This window comes from Spermophilus citellus, assembly GCF_964194105.1.
Source record: "Spermophilus citellus genome assembly, chromosome: 2".
In the NCBI taxonomy this organism is placed as follows: Eukaryota; Metazoa; Chordata; class Mammalia; order Rodentia; family Sciuridae; genus Spermophilus; species Spermophilus citellus.
The window spans coordinates 87,824,806-87,849,431 of NC_138183.1; the positions used below are offsets into that span (position 1 = coordinate 87,824,806).

General features: G+C 41.1%; 1 pseudogene across 1 annotated transcript in view; it reads left to right on the forward strand.

Moving 5' to 3' along the window:
• The window catches only part of LOC308641547 (FERM domain-containing protein 3-like), a 195,804-nt pseudogene that overhangs the window by 163,427 nt on the left and 7,751 nt on the right, over positions 1 to 24,626 (forward strand). The window contains exons 7-10 of the transcript in view: positions 4,699 to 4,786; positions 6,871 to 6,959; positions 20,041 to 20,115; positions 20,415 to 20,483. The product of the transcript in view is annotated as an FERM domain-containing protein 3-like (transcript). The remainder of the gene's footprint in view (positions 1 to 4,698; positions 4,787 to 6,870; positions 6,960 to 20,040; positions 20,116 to 20,414; positions 20,484 to 24,626) is intronic.

Genomic DNA, 24,626 nt, shown 5'->3' on the forward strand with positions numbered 1-24,626 from the left:
CTTTGCTCTATCTCAGTCTGCTACCTGAATTTCCCCTCAGTGCAGAATTTCTGACTTAAGTCATATGTGGGCCTAGTAAAGGAAAAAATGAGATTTTGAAGATGAGGAACTAGATAAAACAACCCTAAGATTCATATGGAACTGCAAAAGACCTCAAATAATCAAAGCAGTCTTGAGCAAAGGAACAAAACTAGAGACATCACACTGCCCAACTTCAAACTGTACTATAAAGCTATGGTAATCAAAACAGCATGTCATTGACATAAAACAGACCCATAGACTGGTGGAATAGAATAGAGAGCCCAGAAGTAAATCTACACATTTACAGTCATTTTGTTTTCAACAAAGATGATAGTAATACAATGGAGAAAGGACAGTCTCTTCAATAAGTGGTGCTGGGAAAATGATATCTACATGCATAAGAATGAAATCAGACCCTTGTCTTTCACCATATACAAAAGCCAACTCAAGATGAATTAGACTTAAATTTAAGACCCAAACATCTCTGACCTCTAAAATTTTGGTTTCAAGTTTCTCAATTTTTGAAAGCCATAGAACTAGAACCATACACTGCTTATTAATTTGTCTGACTTCTTTTGTTCAACTTTATTTTTTTGTGATATTTATCTATCTTGTTGTATGTAGTTTCAATTCATTTATTTCATGGCTGTAGTATTCTATTTTATCTCTTTATAGATATTTGAGTTTTTTTGTTGTTGTTACAAATAGCACTACTATGAAACTTTTACATATGTCTTGGTACAACATACATTAGTTGCTGTTGCCTATCTGTGAGTGAAATCGCTATATTTTAGGCCAAACATTTTTATTGCATTTAGATAATGCCAGAGTGTTTTCCAGATTAGTTCTACCAAATTGCCTTTCCATAGTAGTATATGGGGGTTGTTTTGTTACACATTCCTAGTAGTGCTTGTTTTTGTTAGTCTTTTTAATTTAGCTATTGTATGAATATGTTAATACTTTCTAATGGCTTTAATTTACAATTTCTTGATCATAAAGAAGTTGAGAAGATTTTCATGTAGTTGTTGTATCCTTCCTATTTGTTAAATGCCTATTAAGTATTTTGCCCATTTCTTTCTGACTTTTTGGTTATCTGGCTTTTTAAAGATTTATTTATTAATTTATAGAAGCTTGAGTTTAAGGGTACATCCTCTGGAGCTGGGTATGCATTGGTTATGTGTTTTCAGTTAGAAATTAGATACCATATTGGACTTAGGAAGTCTAGAATAGTGCTCATAAAAAAGACCACTTACCAGAGAAAAATTATTCACTGTCTATCTTAGTAGGTTTTCTGTTGCTATAACAATATACTAGAGACTGAGTACCTTATAAAGAAAATGGGCGTATTCATCTCAGAGTTTTGGGATTCAAGAGCATGGCACCTGTACCCCCTCACCTCTGGTAAGGTCTTTCTTGCCACATCACAACACGACAGAATGCACACATGGTGGGAGCATATGTGAGAGGGACAGATCACATGGCAGGAGGCTTCATGAGCTATCCTTGGTTTTTTAGTAACAACCTACTCTCATGTGAACTAACTGAAATAGAATGAGGACTACATGAATCCCTTGGAAGGCAGCACTCCCAGTGACCTAACCACCTTCCACTAGGCCCCACCTCTTAAAGGTCCCACCATCTCTCTCATCACCCTGGGGGCCAAGCTTGCAACACAGAAGTCGCTGGGGGACATACTCAAACCATATCTAAACCATACCACTTTCTAACATGAACTTCTGAATAATAATCTTTTACAATCAACTTGTTCCCAGAACAAATTTTTTTTAAAAAGTGGACTTTAAAGTGAAACTTGAATTTTAAGAATAAATAATGTACCAGGAGCAATGGTGCATGCATGCAATTACAGAGGCTGGGGAGGCTGAGACAGGAGGATCATAAGTTCAAAGCCAGCCTTAGCAAAAGCTAGGCGCTAAGCAACTCAGTGAGACCCTGTCTCTAAATAAAATACAAACTAGGGCTAGAGATGTAGCTCAGTGGTTAAGTGCCCCTGAGTTTAATCCCTGATACCAAAATAATAATAACAATAGATATATGATTTACAAAAAAGGCAATGGCAGCCTAACCAACCACAAGAGTGGCTAACTGTCTAGAGCAGAGGAATTCTGACTAGTGAGGACCTTTAAAGTGGAGTGGGTGGTTCATCCTGGAGCAGGGAATGGCCTGGGACTGAGGGAGGACAGGGATGCCCTGACCTGGTCCTGGCTCACTTTGGCTCTGTCTGGGTGATTAGGCTGAAGGTTTGTACTGAAGGCCATCAGAGTGGGTTGCACAGCTTCAGCTGTTTTATTCTAGTGTGTATGTGGGTGAGACAAGTTTGTGTGTGTGTGTGTGTGTGTGCGTGCATGTGTGTGTGTGTGTGTGTGTGTGTGTGTGTGTGTGTGAGAGAGAGAGAGAGAGAGAGAGAGAGCGCAAATCCAATATTTGGATTCAGTAATAATTTGTTTTCTAATAAAAGTTAAAATACTGCAGGAACTTATAAAATAGGCTTGGAGAAATACCGAGGTGTTTTGCGAAAAATCTTTCAAACTCTCCTTTTCCCATTCCTGTCAGTATAGTTGGTGACTTTCTTGAGTGTGATGTTATTTTATCAAGAGGAGAAAACAGTTAAACTGACTGTGTTTTGAGAAGAAAACAATTCATAGAAGGAGTTAAAGTTAGGATTTCCTGGATTGAAAGGGCCCCATCATATGAATAAATAACATTCTCCCCATGTATACTGTGTCACAGTGAAGTTTCAGACACTAAAACTGAAGAAGAAATCTTGAAGAGCTTCAGGAAGACTTTATTTTCCTAAAGAAGACTTTGAGGTAATTCCTTAGTAACATTCTGAAATAGATGGATTTCAAAATCAACACTTTATTTAAAAGAAACAGGTATCCTATTTGGCAACCTTCCTTTTCTTCCCCAAGTTCCTGTGGATAATAGGAAAAACATTAGTCAGAGGATATACAAGAAATGATTCCATCTTTAAGGATCCAGGCCAAACATTCACAAGATAGCAATGGTTCTGGGTGATTTCGACTATGGATGGGTCAAGCAGCCATCACAGAGGGTAGGCAACTGTACTGGGAGAAGTTGGGCAACTTTGACCCCTTCCTCTGGTTGGCCTGTGCTGAGTCAGGGGCAGCAGTGGGCTTGAGCTGAGGTGTCCCGTGCATGAGCAAAGAAATTTCCAGAAGGAACAAAAAACTTTACCCCAGATCAAGTGACATATTCTTCCCACATGGCACATCTCACCCTTGCCTACAACATCTGGAGGCCACTTTGCCAAAGGGATGTATACAAGGTGAGCATCCAAACAAGGATTGCCAAGCACTTAAGAAAACAATTCCCTGAGAGACCGACTCAGCCCCCAAAGGACCCTCACCAAGAAAGTAGCCTTCATGGAGCAAATAGGATTGGACCTTCCAAGAAATGAACAGAAATCCTGAGAAGGCGAATAGGAATTCATGTTCATGAAATAAAAACAGGCTGCTACTTCACAATACAAAAAGACATTACATTGGAAATGCAATGCTTAATTGATATTTTAAAAGGCATAAATAAGATGAAAAACAGAACGCACATAGCGGAAGAATGAATTGGTAAGCTGGAAGTTTGAATTATGAAATTCAGAAGACAGACATAAAGAGAATGAAACGAAGGTTTAAAAGGCATGGAGACCTAGAAGCTTCAAAATACATTTAATAGGGCCTTTCAAATGAGTTACACACACAGAGAGAGAGAGAGAGAGAGAGAGAGAGAGAGAGAGAGTCTAGAGGTCAAAGGGGGAATGGGGAAGGGAAGAAAAAGATAAAAAGAAATAACCAAAGTGTTGTTTGTTGGATTAAGATGTTCCTTGGACAAATAGGAACAAAATTCATTTTCAAAAATAAAAATGAATTTCTGTTGTTTTCCAAATCAAATTCTTCTTGGTTGTTAGTCATGTAATTATCTTTGGGGAATGATTCTGATTTTATATGGTATTATAATATATTTATTATAAATGTGATATTTTAATGTTAGCCAAAGTGGGGTCTTTGAAATGTTGCTCAATTCTTGGTGTTTAAGTTGGCCCTGAGAGAACTTCAAGGTCATCTATATTTGTAGTCTCCTTTTCCTCCCCTTTGAGTCCAAGACCTTGTTTAGCACCCTAGAGGACAGTCTGGGTCTAGCGGTGGAGATTTCCTTTCCAAATCCAGGGCTTTCTGTGGAACGGCTGACAATTCTTTGTTGGCTGGATGGCTCTGTTTAGGCCTATTGATGGAGTAACAGGATTGACCAGTTTCTACCCCAAGCAAGAAGAAATGCCATTCATCCTGGATAATCTTTTTAAAATGAGAAGGAAAGAACAGATGCTGAGTTTTATTTTGTATTAAGATTGAATTTACAAGGACCTGTTTATTGGTAACTTGATAACCTTGATTAACTGTATGGGTCACTGGAGTTCTCAGAAGACATGTGAGCATATTTTGGAACAATTCGCTAGAGAATATGAGCTCAGATTTCTTAACAAAGGGCTCCTCATGGTGAGAAATAATTACCAGCTTTACCGATTACTATTCATGTAGGGATTTTTCTCTTTAGTTTAGAATAGTATATTTGATGGATTGAAGGGATTCCATGTTTCTTATATTTCCTGTTTTAACTCCCTAAACTTTTCTTGTGTGATTTTAGAGGCCAGAGCCCACCAGTGGCTGAATTTAACTTACTCCTGAAAGCTCACACTTTGGAAACCTATGGGGTGGATCCACATCCATGCAAGGTAACTCCCCTCTACAGCAGATCACCACATAATGATCGATTTGCCCAAAATAAAGTTAGTTGGTGTGCGGGTCTGGTAGAACCCTCTTAGGAGATTTCCACAGCCTGACCCACAACTCCTAATTGGAAGGGGCACTAGTGGGTTGTGGTCACTACTGAGTCAGAATTCCAGGGGTGCAGCTGGGAAATCTCCCTCTTCATCAAGGAGTTTTGGCAGTTGATTTTCTCTAAGACTCTAAGAGTCTTCCAGTAACTTGCTAATTGCAATGTAGGAGCCACTTTTTCTAAGTTACCATACATGGGTTTATTCATCAAGTGGATGTTTCTTTTCTTTCTTTCTTTCTTTCTTTCTTTCTTTCTTTCTTTCTTTCTTTCTTTCTTTCTTCCTTCCTTCCTTCCTTCCTTCCTTCCTTTCTCTTTCTTTCTTTCTTTCTTTCTTTCTTTCTTTCTTTCTTTCTTTCTTTCTTTCTTTCTAGATAGAGGATCCCAAGAGATTTGCTTTCAAAGCAATTACCTAGCAATAATATAGTCTTTAAAAATGGGAAAGTGGAAGGAAATAAAGAAATATTTCAAATTACACCATGGCATTAGTAGTACTTCTTTCTATTTTTTCCTTTACTCATAGTATTTGGCAGTATTTCTCATAAGGATGAAACACAGACCATCTTTAGCAGAATTACTTGGGCTCCACCCCAGATCTACTGAGTCAGAATTCTGGGGGTGCAGCTGGGAAATCTCCCTCTTCATCAAGCTCCTAGGGATGCTGTGTACCTATTTTCCAGAAATGACATACACAGGCAATATACATTGCCTTTCCACATTTTAACTGTATATCAACCAGATACTAGCACTAAATTATTGAATTATGAAATTCAGAAGACAGAGATAAAGAGAATGAAATGAAGGTTTAAAAGGCATGGAGACCTAGAAGCTTCAAAATACATTTACTAGGGCCTTTCAAAGGAGTTACAGAGAGAGAGAGAGAGAGAGAGAGAGAGAGAGAGAGAGAGAATCTAGAATCTAGATTCTAGAGGTCAAAGGGGGAGTTTCTGGTGAATATAATGTGTCTTTGAAGGTAAAGCCCCCAAATCTAGGTATCCTAATATCCTGATATACTCCTAAATATATCAGTCAGGTTCTTAAATATAATTGGTTGGGTTAATTGGAAGTAGTGACCACAACCCACTAGTGCCCCTTCCACATAAATCCTGGAAGATTTATGTGCCCGGATTGGACCAACTTATTTAGCTAAGTACTAGTTTTGAGTGTTCAGCTCAGGCTGTTCATTAGAAGCACCTTGGGAGCTTCATAAACATCTGCTGCCCAGAACACACCCTGCCTCCATTATATCAGAGTCTTCTGGGGGAGGAGAACCAGGCTCCCAGATGATTCCATTTGTAGCCAAGACAATGTACTTGTCCACATTTGGCATTTGCATCCTACACAATTGTTTTAGGATATGTTCTAGCTGCCCCTTTTAGTAATGTTTTAAGTCAGTCTATTCCACTTAGTGATTTCTATTTTAACCAGAAATCGAGCCTCTTTTTTACTTATGGATTACTTGGAGACTGAGTTGACTTTATTGTTGTTATCCCTTGGTCTTACTTGACTGAGTGTTCCTTGTCTAGGCTATAGGCCAATTAGGCTTTTCTGGACATTTTTATATTGCAATGATCGGAAGTCCTATTTGTTTTTAATCAGAGAAGACACTCAGGCATTTTGTTTCATTGTATTAGAGGGCTAATGGTACCAAGAACAGTTTGCTTACATTATAGAGCTGATCTAGAACTCTGGCAGCCCCAGAAGATACTTGGAAATAGATGTGATGTTTGGGAGTAATCTGTATACTTCCAGAAGGTTCCTGGTGAGGCAGAAGGTCCATTACAAAAAGAAAAGGCTACAGCTTCCTGGACCTTGCCCAAGTTTTGAAAGTTCTTTTCTTAGAAATTTCATCCCAGAAACTTGGTTTATTGCTACAATCATTGGACTTGACCAAAAATTAATCCAGGGTGAAAATGAGTAAGCATGCCATTTGTCATTTACTTTATCTTCCTCAATCCAACAGGTTTTTATTTCTATTTTTAGGATTCAACAGGTACAACAACGATTTTAGGATTCACTGCTGCAGGCTTTGTGGTATTCCAGGGAAATAAGAGAATCCACTTGATAAAATGGTGAGTACTTCTTTGGAAAACTGGCTTACCACTTTTTTTCTTCTTCTTTCCCACTTCCTCCCTTTGGATTTTTTTTCCATCTCAGGTAGAATGTCTAGAATTCATTTCTTTGCCTTGGAACTTCATCATAAATGAAACCCAATCTAGATTGCCCTAAGTGGATTTATAAAACTAAGGAGTCACATTAGGATACCTAGACTTGGGGGCTTTGCCTTCAAAGAGACATTATATTCACCAGAAACTTCTACTGATCTGACTATATGAGGGAACTCAGGCTGGATCAGGGTGAAATAAAGGTGTTAACTCTTAAGTCTATTTGTATTGCTATAACAAATACCGGAAGCTGGATAATGCATAAAGAAAAGAAGCTATTTAGCTCATGATTCTGGTGACTGGAAAGTCCAGGTATCATGGTGCCAGCATCTGGGGAGGACCTCTTCGATGAGCCACAACATGGCAAAGAAGTAGGGGAGAAGGATAAGTAGGCAAGTGCAAAGAGCCTGTGTGCAAGAATGAAAGCAAGAGACTGGGGAGGCACCAGACTCACTCTTTTATAACAACCAGCTTTCTTGGGAAATAATATACTCCTGTAAGACCTAAACCACTCTGTGAGTTCAGCATTAATCCCTTCTTTTACAAGGGTTGTGATAACATAGTTACCTCCCACTAGATTCCATCCCTGAAAGATCTCACCACCTTTTAATACAACTACATTGAGGACCAAACTTCCAGAAGATGGAACTTTAAGAGACCAGCCATACTCATACCATATCAGTTCCTTGGAGCAACTTGGGACCACTTTCTCCCACTCTTCCTCACACTCCTGTCCAATCCTTTGTGCGAACTCACTATTTGTTTTCCAGCGTTATCAGTGAAGTTGCTATTGGAAGTAGTAGGCATGTCCACTCAGAATGATATGCAGATTAGGAAGACTGAAGGAAGAAGGGTCAGATCCTCAGGTTTCTGAATTGCTTGAGCTCTGGAGTAGTTAGGTTAAAATATGGTGCATCTCAAATGCAGAGTAATTTCTTTTGATTTTGTTTTATTTCTGAGCATATTGAGGGATGGAGATAAATAATCTCCAGATGGTTCATTTCTGACTTGTCTATCTTGTCTGCATCTTTCTGGTGTTCCTGGTTGTGGTACTGATGTGGATCTCATTCTTCCTGGCTTGTTCTTAGGCATATGTATTTGGACCTGCTTTGTACACACATGTTACTAAAGAAAATTTTCTTATGTTAATCCTAGTAGTGTTGTTTTAATAATCCAGTAAACTATGTCACTCTCACAAATCCTCGACCTAAGTTAAAACAGATTAATTCATTTAAATGATTAATGAATTTAAGTGATGTATTAAGTGCAAATAAGAGTTTTGAGAGTGCTAATTGTGGAAGAAGAGAACAAGTGGGCACAGAGGGGGGCTGAAAGTGTCAATTGAGTAGAAGCCAATGAGAGGACAAGGAAGCTATTTGGAGAAACTGGGGTTTTGGAAAAGAGCAGACAGTGTAGGGAATGCAGTGTACATTCGGTAACCTATGCTAATCTAGTACAGAGGGTTAGAAAGAAAACCAGGTGCTAAAGAGGGAAGATGCTACAAGAGGGAAGGATTTGACAGGAGTTTGGGAAGAAGTCCTGAGGCTAATAGAATCATGCCACTGAGGTTCAGGTAAGTGAGAGAGAGTATTACCTGTTCTTTTTCCCCCAGAAAAAAACACAAGAGACATGTATCACTAACCTAGGAATTAAATCAAAGGAATAAAAATAGAATCCTGTCTTTACACCTATCTTCTCATTGAGGAGCTGACTTGGGGATGACATTCTAGGCAGGTTTTAATCAAATAGCTCCTTAAGATAAAATCTAAAGTCACCCTGGCCGTATGTTGTCATTCATCAACTTGTTCTCACGATTTTGACCATTTCAATGTGTAATAAAGCAACTCTTTTGTAAACAGGGAGAGTAGGAGTGAAAATTTTGCAGTGTGGTCTAGGTGCTCCTTAAAGATTGATGTGGAAGGATTAGAAAGTCAGATATCTTGAATCCATATTATCTCATTAACAGATTCTGAAATAACCACATTCTTCCTACCTTGCAAAGTGAGCTGGCCAATTAATGTTGTTTTGGTCGTTAATGTTCACTAATACTCTAGAGCTCCTTGGAAGGAAGATGTAGCCTCACTGTAAAAAATGGAAAAAATAATCCTGAGCTGCCCACGGGTCCTCTCTTGGGGAAAAAAATTGCTGTATAATTCACCTGGGGCTTTTCACTGCTCATTAGACCTTCACCAATGATAAGATATTATCTTGTTTTATTGCAGTCTGCTTGGCATTTGTGAGTCAGCCAGATTCCTATGGGAAGGCCAGGTACTTTGGTTAGCTGCCATTTTTTTTTCCTTCTCACTCAGAGTCTTTCTTCTCTTAGGCCAGATGTCTGCAAATTGAAGTTTGAAGGGAAGACATTTTATGTAATGGGCACCCAGAAGGAGGTCAGACATTGTTTTCCTAACTTCCTGTTGCTGTATGTGTGCGCATGTATGTGTATGAGAGAGCTTCGAGAATAAAACCTGGCTAGAGCATTGTAGCCCCCAAAGACCATGACTTTGAAGTGTAATGATGATGGCAGCTATAGCTGAAAACATTTTAGAGGTGAACAAATAAACATTGGGTTTGCATGTTTAAGAATAACATCAGTGAGCAATGCTGACTATGTAGCCCTGTGTGAAAAACAGATGAGGATAAAGATAGGAATAAAAGATGGACCCTCTCCCTCCCTCTTCATGCCAAGATGCGGCTGTGTGAAACACATGAAGATACTTACAGAGCTAAATATCAACAGGGCTTGGTGTTGTAAGCAGTCTGTAAGTCCCAATATTGTTAAAATAAAGGAGCTACCAAATATAGGTTGTGAGCTTGCTTGAGAATGGATGTGGGAGAAGGCCATCACCAAACATTGAACCTTAGGGCTAGTTCCGAAGTTTGCATATTTTCTTGACCCTATTTATCAATTTAAGTATTAAATTATTAATTAATTATTAATTAAGTCCTAAATAATTAATTAATTATTCAAGGATGGCAAATAAATTTTAAAATGATCCCAATCTCATAGGGAGGTAGGTGATGCCTGGAGTATTGAGAAGGTTTGTGAAGCTGCTTCGTATCAGAATCAGGTCTTAGATAGATTATTGAGGTCCATGGTGGGCTAGGGAGGGGGAATATCACTCCAACCACACTTTATAGAATAAGTAACGTATTTAGTTATTTCAAATATGTGTGGTAGGAGGCAGGACACAAGTAGGTAAATACCTGGAGAAAAAAACATAAACTGTGTTTAACTTGCCCTTTCTTGCTTTGTTATACTTTATTAGAAAAAAGCCATGTTGGCATTCCATACTTCAACACCAGCTGCCTGCAAACATCTTTGGAAGTGCGGGGTGGAGAACCAGGCCTTTTATAAGTAAGTAGCTTTTAGTCACTTAATCATATGTTCTAAAAGCACTCATGGAGCCCTTGATGTTTTGCAAGTGGTTGCATATTCATTTCTTTTAATGCAGCTCTTTTTGCTATATTTAGGTGAATTATAAATTTCATGCATTGTTCAGGGTGACTCCTAGCCATTGTTGGCCTGACTGAGTTCTGAACTCTATGTTTCCCATAGAAAACTGTGCACAGAATCTATTTCTGGTTTGCTGTTCCCCTAGAAGCAGAGCCCTTGAGATAGAGTTTAGTGCAAGAAGTTTATTTGAGATGAAGCCAACAGATATAGCATGGAATTGAGACAGAGAAGTAAATAATATAGGGTGAATTACTGAGCAGATGCCTACTGTGGGCAGCCAGGCTCAGCTCTGCTAGGAAACTATTGGAGACCATATAACAGGCCCCAATGTGCTCCTGCAAACGGGCAAATATGCAGTGCTGTTTATCTACCAGTTTCCCCATTCATTTTGGTTAAGGGCTTCTCTGGAGGGCAGAATTAATTCTTTCTGGAACTTCTGGCTTATTCTGAGTGTGGGTTGAATGTGCCCTCACAGGATACTTTGGGAAGAGAGTTTGTCTCCGTATATAGAAATGAGAGGCAAAGGTTAACTGGTAGAATTCCTTCATAATCTCAGAATATGGAAAGTTGGGCTGGACAGGAGGACTTCAAAAACCACCCATAAGACTCTCAGACTTCAAAAGGCTCACATGGAGGAGACCCACCTGCTGACTGGAGTAGCAGTGGTAATGGACACAGTCAAGGACCTAATCTTCCCTGACCAGGTCATCCCACCCTGCTGCTCATCCAGGTGACTTTTGCTCAGTTTTCCCCACAATTAGATTCTGCCTTCCTCATTAGACTCATCTCACTGAACATGCCCTTGAAGTTTTGCAGAGGGTTGCATATTCATTTCTTTTAATACAGCTCTTTTTGTTATATTTAAATGCTGTCTCTGAACCTCCTGGGCTGTGGCTGACAGGACCATCAGGAGAACGATGGCTTGGATAATGATTTGTAAATCTGTTTTCAGCCCTAGACTACTTTTCCTTAAGTGAAATGTAGCCAAAGCCCAGTGTGTAGAGGGATAAAAGTAGAGAAGATGGGCTTGTAGATGGGGCCAGAGTTGGATAGGAGATTAAAGATCCTTCACCTGTTGTTCATGGTTCCTTGAACTTGGATGACCAGTTGGATGATATCTTGGAATCTCCCCACAGTTAGGACTGAGAGTCCTACGTTTCACATCCCTCACACTGGGCAAACCCTACAAGAATAATAATTTGAAAACCCCTAGATGAGACAATCCACAAAATGCTGGGCTTCTAGGAATGTCAGGAAAAGGTGATGAGAATCAGTAGATCTTCCCACAACCATCAATACCTCAAGGTATTCCTGTGCCCCCTGCAGTCTTTGGAGACTGGTAGAAATGGGGTTCTTTTGGCCTCTGAAAGATCAATATGTCAGGGCTGGGCCTGTAGCTCATTGGTAAAGTGCTTGCCTCGCATATGTGAGGCATTGGGTTCAATCCTCAGCACCACATAAAAATAAATAAAGATATTGTGTGTTCATTTACAACTAAATAAATGTTAAAGAAAAAGATCAATATGTCTTGAAATCTCTGCCTTTATGAGAGTTTACAAAGGGAAATGCAGAGGGTTTGATGCTCTTAGTCTTTAATTGGAGGTTGTGTATTTTTTGGTTTTGTTTTAAAAAAAATATCTTGAAAGTTAGAATATAATTTGCATGCCATAAAATTCACCCTTTTAAAGGATACAATTAAGTGCTTTTTAGTATAAGACACACTGTTAATCAATCATCACCATTATCTAATTCCTGTACAATTTTATCAACCCCTCCAAAACCCTTGTAATCCAATAGCATTCACTTCACAGCCCTTGACAACCACTGATCTACTTTCTGTTTTCATGGATTTACCTATTCTGGACATTCTTGTAAAATGGAATTATAAGCAATGTGACCTTTTGTGCTTGGCTTCTTTCACTTGGCATATGTTCAAGCTTCATTTATGTTGTAGCATTTGTTAGTACTTTCTTTTTATAGCTGAGTAATATTGTACTACATGAGTATACCACATTTTATTTATCCATTCATCAGTTGATGGGCATTTGGGTTGCTCTCTCTTTTGAGCTGTTATGAAGAATGCTACAATGAATATCCACATATACATTTTTATGTGGTTTTATACCTGGAGTGGAATTGCTGGGCCAGAGGGTAATCCCATATTTACCCATTTGAGGAACTGACAGTTTTTGGAGCCTTAAGATTTTGGAACTACTCGGTTCTTCCTTTGATGGAATGGCTGCTTCCTGTTTAAAAACATTGAGTTAGCTATTTGAATTAATGTTTTATTGTAAATGAAGAAGTTGATAAATGTAGAAATGTAGTCAAGACATAAGGCAAAGACAAGATATATATAGCACTCTTTTATTATATATATATATAATCTCTCTGAGTCTTGAAACTAGGTTCTTCTTTTCTGGGTATTTCCTGAAGACTCCAGGCAGTGAAAATGTATTTACTGGGTCAAACTGATAAGGCATGGTTCCTGTCTTTAGGACATTTTAATTTCATGGTAGAGATCAAAAGGGGACTGAAAATAAAATGACAGGGGGACTTCCGAGGAGAGCATGAGTTTTGCTGCTGGGGCTTCTAAGGGGTTGAAGATCTCCTCAAGTGGAGAAAAGACATCCTGGCTCAGGTGAGGGACCAAGGCAGGGAAGCAGAAGACACATTTTAGCAAGATGAGTGGCTACACAAGACTGAGCAGAGGGTAGATGACATAGCATGTGGGGAAATGAAGAGCCAGGAGAACTTGGGCCAGATATGGAGGCTCCACCATCATGAAAAAGGGATGTGGTGTAGGTATGGTGCCACTCTTGATGATTCACAGGCATCCTGTGCGAGGGAGGAGTAGAAGCTTTCTTTCAGAGCCTTCTCAGTGAGTCTCACTGGGAGGGACTTTGGCACCATCTTGGACTCATAGTGAAATCATAGGGTCCTATCAAAGAATTCCCTATCAAAGAATAATTTAGAGACATTAATTCATTATTTTCACACATGTTGTTTCATCACGTGTGGAAAAACCAGCTGACGGATGGAATGAAGTAAAGGCAAAGTGGTGTTGAAAGGAGAGGATATAGGGAGGAAAAAAGTGCAGTCCAGGGAATCTGTTTTGTACACTTTGGGGTAGGTGAAGTAGCAGCCAGGCAGCACGGAGGCCAGTCTGACCATTCTGTCACTAACAGGACCAATCAGACAGTCCAAGAAATCCCTTCCAGACATTTGTTGATGCTTCAGAAGACCAGAGAGTTTACCTGTCAGCACACATGACAGACTGTGTGCCACTGACCGAGTCCTTGTATCTTTTTTAGGCCATGCTACCCCGCCTTTCTCATTAGGACTTCCAAAACCTGAGCATTTGTGCTGATCTGAGATTTTCTATAACGTTTTGCTTTTCCTCCATGATCACATAATCTTCCTTGTTCTTAGGAAGAAGGGAAGATATTGCTTGTTCTCCAGCTGTGCGACCTTGGGCAAGGCTCTGAAGTGCTTGCTGCCTTCAGTCTTAATCTGTAGGGGACTGGAACTCAGGTGTGCATTTGCATGCTTTCCTGTGGCAAAGCATAATAAGTGTATGCTTTGAAAGTAAACAGGCTTGGGTTTGAATCTTGATCCTGTCACCAGCAGTGTGACTTGGAACAAATCCCTAAAACTGTTGGGCCTTGTCTTTACTTTTCATCTATCAAATTCAATGGTAATAACCTGCCTTGCACTGTTCGGTGCTGCTAGGCACAAAAACCGTGGATAAATGGCAGGTGCTGATATGACCATTATTATGGCCCCTCTGAAATGATGAAAGTATCTGAGCAGCAATTGGATACAGAGCCCAGTCCCCTTGACTCCACAGGGCTCTGGTTCTGTGAACCACCTCAGGGGTGGTGCCTGCTTCCAATGCAACTCCAGCCCTTGTCCAGAAAGACAGAGGTCCTGGCCACGCCTCCAAGTCTGTGTGACTGGCACAGCTGGCAGAGCAAGGCCCTAATCTTGTTTCCTGGGTTGGGGCTGGATTTCTCCTTCCATTTTTACTCTACTTGCCATGGGAACAGGGAGTCCTGATGGCTGCTGCCTAGGAATTCCCCAGGGTACTTTAAAGACATGAATGTGCTGCTGGTTGTCAGCTGGCTCAGGGCCACCGATCCAGTTTGAAAATTCTGGCTCTGAGATCTGCTGCCTGGGAACAGAGCCCAGAAGCAGAAACCCTGACTTTCCTGTTTACTCCGGATCCCAGGGATCCCCAGCACAGACTTAGTCACCATTTAAGAGCTTCTTTTATACCATGTGTTGTCTAGGTGCCACCAGCTCCAGGGGACTGGAGCTCAGTGTTACCGGTTACTGGTTCATTGAAAGGACATCTGATGCTTTAAAGGAGTCAGTAGCTCTCTGGTGTCTTCAGTGCTAGGCACCAAGGCCCAGTGGAAGCACAAATGATCCTCCCTGTCCCCATTTAATATGGAATTACGTGCAGGGGATAAAGGCAGTCCCTAATTTCTCATTGGGAATTTGGGGTGCTAGAGGAACAATAATATAAGAAAGGATAAATTGATCCCAGAACAGCTTCCTCCATTGGTACCTCGCCCACTTTATCAAGCACCTGAATCACCAGGAGATCTTGTTAAAATGGAGAATACGGTTTCCAGGTGATGCTATAATACTATAAATGCAGGTCCACAGACTACATATTTAAGTAATAAAGTTTTAACTGGAGGTTCTCACTCATGACTACTCATTAGAACTACCAGGGGGAACTTTTAAAAGACACCAATGGCTAGATCCTTGGATCCGACCCTACTAGAATCATAATATAAGTTTTCACCAAAACTTGTATATAAATGTTCATAGTAACATTATTCATAATAGGTGAACAAAGTGGAAACAACCCAAATGTTCAAATGACCAAACAAATGGAACAAACCCCCCTCCCCAGGAAATAAGATCAGGGCTTTGCTGTGCCAGATGAAACCATTAAAACACATAGTGCCAGGTGGTCAGAGCTGGAGGCGGGGTCAGGTATTTACTGAGAAAGGGGTCAGAGGAGTGGAGAAAGCAAGAACAAAATGTGGCATATCCACACAATAGAATATTATTCGGCCATAAAAAGAAATTAAATACAGATACATGGTATAACATGAATGAACCTTGGAAACCTTATTCGAAGTGAAGGAAGCCATTTTACAAATATTATATATTATATGATTCTATTGGTATGAAATGCCAAGAATAGGCAGATGCACGGAGACAGAAAGTAAAAGACTGGTTGCCTAGGGCTAAGGGTGGGAGATGTAAGGAGAGGAAACAAGAATGACTGCCAGTGGTCACAGAGGGGTTCATTTTGATCAAAATGTCTTAGTATTCGATGGTGATGATTAATTTTTGATCCTATTTTCAGGTGTGTGAATTATACTAAAACCCACCAAAGTGTACAATCTAAAAGGGTGAGCTTTTTGGTATATGGATTGTACCTCAATACAGGTGTTATTTTGAACAGTGTGAATCTGGATGAGGGCTCTGGCTTCGGTGGTGATAATGGCATCCCAGATGGTGCTAATGTGTATCTGTAGGTTGAAAACTCTGCTGTAATCTGGGGGTTTTACAAAGAGGATCCCTGGGTCAGCACTAGCACCTCCAGGAACTTGTTTGAAATGCAGACTTCTGGGGTCTGCCTCAGAGTTATTCAATCAGAAACCTGTGCTTGGAAAAGGGTGATTCTGATGCTCACTAGAGTTTCAGAGCCTGTCTGGCTCAGCCTGATTTTTAAAATACTAAAATCAGACAGATCTGAGTTTGCAGCCTGGTTCCTCAGCTTTTATCATGTGACCATAGGTAACCTTTCTGTGCCTCAGTCTCCTTAATGTGGTCTGCTTCCTCCTGGGGGAGAGCTATGAGGATAAAACAAATTAATATGTTTAAGGTGCTTTGGATGGAGCATGGCCCACAATAAGGGCTCAATAATAACAAATGTTGTTATTATTACTCCTAAACCATGGGAAACATTGAAAAAATGGGAAATGTGTTGTTAATTTTAGAGGTGGCCTCTTGGAATATCAACCAGTGTCCTAGCATCCAACACTGACTTCCATCCCCAGCCCCTGGAGTAGCAGGTGCCAGGGGAGAAATTGGAGACCAGGGCCCAGGGAGGTCAGTCCTGCAGAGACTACCTGGGTTTCCCTGTAAGGTCAGATGCCTGAGCTTAGTTATGCTTCTGGCTTGAGATTTTGATGGAGAGTTGGGGGTGGAAGTGAGAGAGGGTAGACAGAAAAGAAGGCAGAAAGCTGAAGGAAAGTGAGCTGCTGTTCCAACTGCCACCTCTCCCAGCAGGCCCCTATAGCCTGATTCATTCCACTGCACTGGGTGGGAAGAGGCTCTTCCCCTGGGCTTGCTGGTGATGGTAGAATCTGGTAACAGAGGGCCTGGAATGTGTAGGCTGGAGTTAGGGCTCTTTATTTTCAGTGTTTACAAGGTGGTTCCCTCTGGGGATTTGGGGGATTGGCTTTGGTAGCTTCTTACCCTGCAGAGGTTTAGAGAGTAGTATTATGGAGGAAAAGAGTGAAGGCAGGTGGAAAGGAAGGGAGGAAAACTATCACATGACGACATAGTACCTGCTATGCACTTTCAAATAATTGAATCTCATGTACCCCTCCTCAGAGCACTATGAAGTAGGTACTATGATACCCTCTTCCTTTAGAAATACCTGGAGAAACTGAGACTTAGGAAAGCTACATGATGTGACCAAGGTTCTGGGCTATTGTTCTTTCAGGTGAAATTCATCTCTTGGGTTATCTGAGGGGAGTCTGGGGAGGCAGAGGTTCTCAAATGCAAGTGGGCTGTCTTGGAATCACCTTGGGATATTTGATTAAAACACAAATTCCTCTCCAGACCTACTGAATCACAATCACGAACGATCAAGCTGGAGAACCTCTGTTTCTAAGACTTGCTCCAAGTGGGGCTTTTGCCCCGTCATGTTTGGGAGTTAGCATATTGGGTTTGTTTAGCTTCTCCACTCACCATTTCACCTTTCTTGTTCCCCTATTCATTCCCCTCTTTCCTGTGGCATTTGTTTTCCAATTCCTGGTGTGTTTATGTTGTTTGAGCTCTTAGATTAAACTCCCGTTAAATTCCATTGAGGATATCAACTGAGGCATCCCAGGAGCTACCCGGACATTTGAGAGGGCAGAGAATTGATGGCGACTCTCTCCAGCAAATTGAATGACACAAATAGTCATCCAGGAGAATCAGCTGCTGGGAAGAAGCCAATGCTTTCTCCTCTCCTCTCATCCTGAGTAGACAGCCATTGGCTTTCTCTGTGAAATGCATCTTTTAACTTGCTTTTCCTGGGTTGCTCTGAGGGTTTTCTGGAAAGACAGTGCATAGCCACAGCCTCCCTACAAGAGGCCATCCTAGGCCTAAGAGGAAGGTCGTGGCCTCCTCACAGGGCCTGGAAAAGACAGAGCTAAGGCTGAAGGGGTGTCAAGGTAGCTGCCACCTCTCCCAGCAGGCCCCTATAGGGATAGCTGGGAGATTGACTAGTGTGCTAACTTTAGGGGTCACTTCTGTAAAACGGGCCGTGTTGAGTTTAAATTTCCAAAACCCATTTAAGGCTCTGAATCATTTACTTTTTAGCAGACCACTTTGCCTCAAGATCCTTAGGGACATAGAATTGAAAAAATTTAAAAATAATAAACTGGTTTCTTAAAGGCTTTCTCCTTCTGCCACCTCTGAGGGTATGGGAATAACAGCCATGCCAAGAGGAGATGGGGACAGCAACTGTCCTCCCTTGGGCTTCAATAGAGAAGGTGGGAGTAGAGATGGAGGTGGTGCAGATGGACTTGGAGCAGGTATGTCCTCACAGAAGCCAGAGGACCCAGCTTGGACCATCTAAATGTGTTTTACTGGGCCTTTTTATCCTCTCAGTTGGGTGTGGTCTCCTGTCCTATCAGGACGCTCCAAAGTATGGATCTCAGGATAGAGGGGGAGAGAGGAAAGGGCAAGGTTTTTTTGTTGTTGTTTGTTTGTTTTTGCAAAAGATTGTTACTGTGGTTTTCTATTGTTCTTTGAATAATGTCCCAATTCCTTAACAAGGATGACTTAAGGTCTGGTCCTGCAAAATTGGACTCTCTCTCTCTTTTCCCATTCATTCATCTGCACATTCACTTTTCTTTCTTCATTAGAAAATTGTGGGGGGGGGGAAGAGAGAGAGAGAGAGGGAGGGAGGAGAGAAGAGAGAGAGAGGAGAAAGAAAGAAAGTGTGTAGTAATAACTTGGGAAAATATACTAGGTCTTCTTAGTTCTGCAAATGCTTAGGCCGAGGGCTTTTGAGCTTTCTGCCCTTCTGCCAGGCACCCACCACCAACCACCACAGTCCCCAGGTTAACACCTTCTAGCCCCTGAATCTCTGCTCTAGTGTCCTTTTCTTTGAACACCTTCCCTGGTCGCCCAGAGCAGATCAGTCCTTCTCCCACATGTTGTCTTTGTAACTTTTCCTTCATAGCAAGCCAAACAGCTTGTCATTTACATTTATTTACATGGCTACTAGATTTAAATTCATTTCTCCTCTAGATCTTGCACCCCATGAATGCAGAGAGCATGTGTCTTTCCTGGGCTTAGCTTGGTGCACAGATCAAGCAGGGTCAGTACTCACGAGCCAATGAGTGAAGCTTCAGGAGGCTCACAAGTGGCGACTACTGCCTGCCTAGAAACTTCTAGCCATAGCCCTGGCTCTGTGGGTGTGTTTATTCAGAATCCTATAGAACATATTTGTTTTTTATGTGTTTTAGAGATTTTTTGTGACTATTGATATTTTAAATCATCCCAAACTCTGGGAGACCTTTTGGATTAATTACATAAGGCTTAAAGGACCTCTGCAGAGGTATCCCCAGCTGTCAGGGGAATTTTAGGGCCCTATGTTCAGTCTCAGGGCAGTCCATGTTCTTGGCTGTTTTTGAGTGTTGTTCTGTTCTTTTTTATGAGTGTGGCTCAGAGGTGCTGAGTCAGTGCTTGTCTGGGCTTCTTGTCCCTCGTGTATCTTAGTCATCTGCTGGAGTGGAGTCTTTGAAAGGGCACTGGGTCATGGTGAAACAGAAGCCAGTGACCATGCTTGTGGTGACATGGCCCCTTGTTCCTGCCTGGGCAGTGTGCAGAGAGTTCTTTGTAGCACAGAATGGTCTTTGTTGCCAGAAAGCTGTTTTCTGTTACAATATTGACACAGAATCCCTTTTGATCATCAATATTGCCTAGTTCGTTTTGTAGGCCATTAGCTACTAAGGGATTATAAAATCAAACATATGGGCCATGACCAGAGTTCAAAAAGAATGAAAGGAAATGGCATTGGAGGATATCAGTGATGGCATCAGATTTAATACAAGAAAAATTATTTTTTTTTGTAAAACTTTTCTTTCAGTTCCTATTTGTGCATGCTGAGTCACAATATAAAATGTGTTTCTTGCTGTCAAAATATCTGATTACCACAGTTCTACAGTAATGTCCTACTTGGATTTTTCAATGTCATTACCCACTCTGCCTTGCTTTTTCTTAAAGGTATGCAAAATCCAGTCAGATCAAGACAGTGTCAAGCAGCAAGATATTTTTTAAAGGAAGTAGATTTCGATATAGGTGGGTATCATTGATCCCATTGCAGTTGTTGGGGTTGGAGTGGGGATGGCTATTTACATTTGCATGATTTGCTCAAAAATAAGTCCAATTAGATTTATGATCTTCCATTCATTTCCACTTCATTGAGCTCTTATGCTCCCAAAAGACCCTTGACCTCCATACTAGGTTCCCTTTGTAGAATAAGAGAAGGAGCGAATACTTAGAGTTGTCTCAGACCACTGTGAAATTTTAAAAAAAAGTAATATGTGTTCTCTCTTCCTCTGAGCATCTGCACATACCTGTATTTTTGTCTTTCACAGTGGTAAAGTTGCCAAAGAGGTGGTGGAGGCGAGCTCCAAAATCCAGAGGGAGCCTCCAGAGGTACACAGGTGAGTGGGTTGGTCCCCTCTGGTTCAGGTGGCTTCAGGGATGGACAGAGGGATTTAAAAGCTGTTTTTTCCATGGACTGTGAAGGTATCTCAGTGGTAGAGCACCTGCTTAACACTGAAAGAAAAAAAAGGAAAAGCAAATTCTGATTTTTTCAAATTCTTGATAATACCCTGTGTGTAATTTAAAAAATTAAATTAATTAATTTTAAACTCTTTCACATCCCTAGAAATCTCCCTTTGACAGATTTGGCTGGGTTGTGGCATGAGTGCAGCTGGATTCCTTTTTGAGTCACTTACTTTGGGAAGAGATGTTAATTAGGTATGGAGTATCATGTGAGCAAGCAGGATGCCTGCTATCTCTTGGCCAAGCTCTGGTGTTCTGTCCTGTTAGAACTGCCTAATTTGCTGTCTCCCTCATCAGATGTGGTCAGTTCCCATTGGCTGGACTCCTTTCGACTATTTCACATGAGGGAAGAGGCTCAGATGAGCCCTTTACTCTCAAGGGCCACCTACAGGAAGGAGGGTCTAGTTGTTATCAGTTTGAGGGTGCACATCTTCATTAAGGTGACTATCTAGGATAATTTTTAAGAATTAAATATTGTTTTGACCAAACTGAAATTTGCACCACCACAATTTACACAACCTATTGAACATGTTCAACCTCAAACATGTTAAATATCTTAAAGCTAAACATTCATATCATGGTGCTTCCCCCCCTTTTAAGGCAAGACCATCGTGAGCCAAATTCCTTAGTGAATTCCCCACATGCTGGTTGGCACCTGTCCTTCTTTCTCCATCTTTGGAACCCAGAGGTGTTTCCTTTATGCCCAGGATTGCTGAGTCTCTGCCATTTCCAGGGTGCCATGTAAGCTGGGTGCCACTTCTTGTCCCTCAGGGTTGTGGGCAGGAAGAGGCTGCAGTCCCACAGAAATGAGGGTAGGCCAGTCTGGCAAGGGTACCTAAATGGCACTTCTCTCCTCTCCCAAAGAGGGGCACAGAACCACAGCCTACAGGAGATCCTATGCAGATGTATACAGATTATAATTGAACCCTGCTTGCAGTGGCCTGGTGGAGAGCTGTCACATGCATCTACAAAACCAGTACTTCGTGCTTTAAGAGGCAGGAGAAAACTGAGGGGCTGGGGAAGGTGGAACAACTTGGCTGGGGACACCTCATTGTAATACCTGAACATCTGATGGCCCACCCATCAATGAGTTCCTCCCCTGCCCTAAACTGTGATCATTCAGCACAGTGTAGAAAAGAAGCAGCAGCATTGATAAAACACATCATTTGAACTTATCCAGAATCTTTGCCTTGGAAATAATTTCAGACCTCACCTAGTTTTATTGCTTCCGCTCATTGACAGACTTGGACAAGTGAAATGATTTATCCAAGTCATATTTGGTGCCACAGATGCAGGTCTAAAGTTCCAGTGTCTTGCTCGTGAGATCTGAGCTCTTTTCTCTCTGGTGCTTGCCACCTTTGTTGTCCTCTTAGAAGGTAGTAATAGAGGCAGAACTACTTCCAAGGGGCTCTGCTTTGGTTTACTTCTTCCAGCTTGAAGTCTGAGTATTTGATCTTTTTAAAAAATAAATAAATAAACTTGATGCTGGGGAGTTCTTTTGTTGGTAAAACAAACAAACAAACAACAACAACAACAACAATAACAAAAAACACCAGGAAACTTTTTGAACACAAACTTTCAGAGAGACATATTCCTCATCATAAAACTTTCCAAGAGTCTCAGAGTTACCATCCATGGGAGGTCAATGAGATCAAAAAAGAATATTTTGAAATACTTCTCTTATAAATTGAGGTTTTCATAATTTAAGGAAATCAAGACTTCCTAGCTCAGGGCTTCTCAAGCCTTAACTTGCACAGGATCACCTGGGGATCCTTTTAAAATCAGATTCTGATTCAAAAGGCCAAATGATGTTCAATAGTCTGCATTACTAACAAGCTCCCAGGTGATGGCCATTTGGCTGGTCCATGGACCACACTTTGAGTAGCTGTTGTCTCCGGTGGTATTAGGGTGAAGGGAGCAGCTTGGCCAGAGGGAAAGCTTTTCTTGGAGGGCACTGAACCACCAAAAAGGGGCTAAAAATGAATACATCCTGAGGCATCAATCAATTCCATTTCTCTTTTCTGAAATCTTTTAAAATCCCCCAAGATATTACTACAAACAAGGACTCACAGGCTTTTGAGGCCTGATTTTCATGCTCTTTCTTTGTCTTCTACCACCCTCTTTCATCTGTATGTGAAAGACTACTAAGTTCATATCCTCAGGAAGCCTCTCTTGTCCTTGGTTCTTTGTCAGAATCCCTTAAATCTCTGACAGTACAGGGAAGAATTTGGTTAATGTAATGGTTTTAAACAAAGCAAGCTCTGGGAGGCAAAAGCTCTGTCCCTCTTTGTCCTCTCCATATTCTCCATTTCTTAACCCAGTGCTTGGTGTATAGTAGAATGCAGCACTTGTTTGTTGAATGAATTCATGAACTTCGAGGGTAACAGTAGCACCCCTGTTATTTTCTTTTGTGGATGAACTGTATTCTCAGCCCCATTATTTTTTATTTTAGATCTGAAGTCTGTCTAAGATGCTGCACTGTCAAACTTCACCTCTCCAGAGGCAGCATTGTGGTCAGAGCAGTGATGATATGTGATACTTTCCTGTTGGCAAATTCTCTTTCCCAGCAAGTAGCCAGCTGCATGGTAGAAAATTGTTTGTCTTAGACAATTATTTTATTTTCAAATTATTTCAGCTTCTTTGTTATGGCTGTCAAATAATGAGCTCTTCTCTGATGGTGGGCATCCAGAGATGACTGTTAGTATAGAATGGTGATGATAAGGCTTTAATTAAGCATCTTTCCTCACCCCTGAGATTCTACTCGTCAAACAATGACAGGTTCATGGACTCCTACTTCTGAGGTGTGTGTACAGAAAGACAGAAACAGACTGAGAATAATGTCTTGGAATTTTTCTTGTTCTTCAAAAAAAGGAGCTGAAGTTAACTCTGATGTTAGGTCACTGATCATTTATTGATGAGAAGATCCACAAGCAAAACTCTCCTGGGATGGTTACTGGGTAGAATCACTCTCCTGATCTGACACAGGCTGAAGCTCACTGAGCACAGGGCTGACTGTGCCAGTCACCTGGGCATGACAGCCACCACCAGGCTTCTCACAGGCAGCATTTATATCTGAATCAAGCACATTAGTCTTGGCTGTATTGCTTACCAGCTTATAGCCTTGGGTAAGTCACTCAGCTTCCCAAATCATCAGTTTGCCCAGGTATAAAATGAGATTTATGTATTGCTTTTTCTAGATTTTGTTGGGAGGATTATAAATCAAGTATTTTGAAGTTATAAAACCACACAATTGTATGTTTTGATAGTGTTATCATCTCTTATCCAAAAATGGGAAGGTAGGATCTGAAAGATACATTTGCATTAGTATTCCTGTGGATGAAGTTTTTGGAGGCTTGCTAGCAAGGCCAGCATTCCAAGAAGTGGTGAAAGAACTTCTGCAGCTTCATTCTACCTCTCTATTTTATGCCACCATTTTTGGGTCCTGAGTTTATCCATGTAAGTGTTACATAACCCTGGTTTCCTTATCTGTAAACATGGTATTTTTTCATGCCTATCTTAAAAGCATATTTGAGAAAAACCAGGAGGTAAGTTTAATACAAATCATGTTTTCCAGCATTAGAATCAACTTGCAGTTCCCAAAGGAAACCTTTCACCTTTAATAGCGTTCTTTGTGGCAGTCTTCTAGGAGACTTTTTTACACCTGAATGGGCTACAAAGTGGGTCAGGCCTTTTTCATAGTCAGCTGATGGACGGGTGGATTCTGAGAATGGAGTTACCTGAACTGTGTCTTGGCCTGGCCTGGGGAGACCCAGTCATAGAACCAGTTACCTCATGACAAGGCTTGGTGTTTTAGTCAGCTTTACACCACTATGACCAAGAGACCCAGCAAGAACAGCTTAGAGGAGGAAAAGTTCACTTTGGCTCATGGTTTCTTAGGTTCTGACCCTGGGCTGCTGACTCCACAGCTCTGGGCCGGAGGTGAGGCGAAGGGTGCCATGGAGGAAAGCAGCTTTGGGCATGGCAACCAGGAAGAGGGACAGCTCTGTTCACCAGGGACA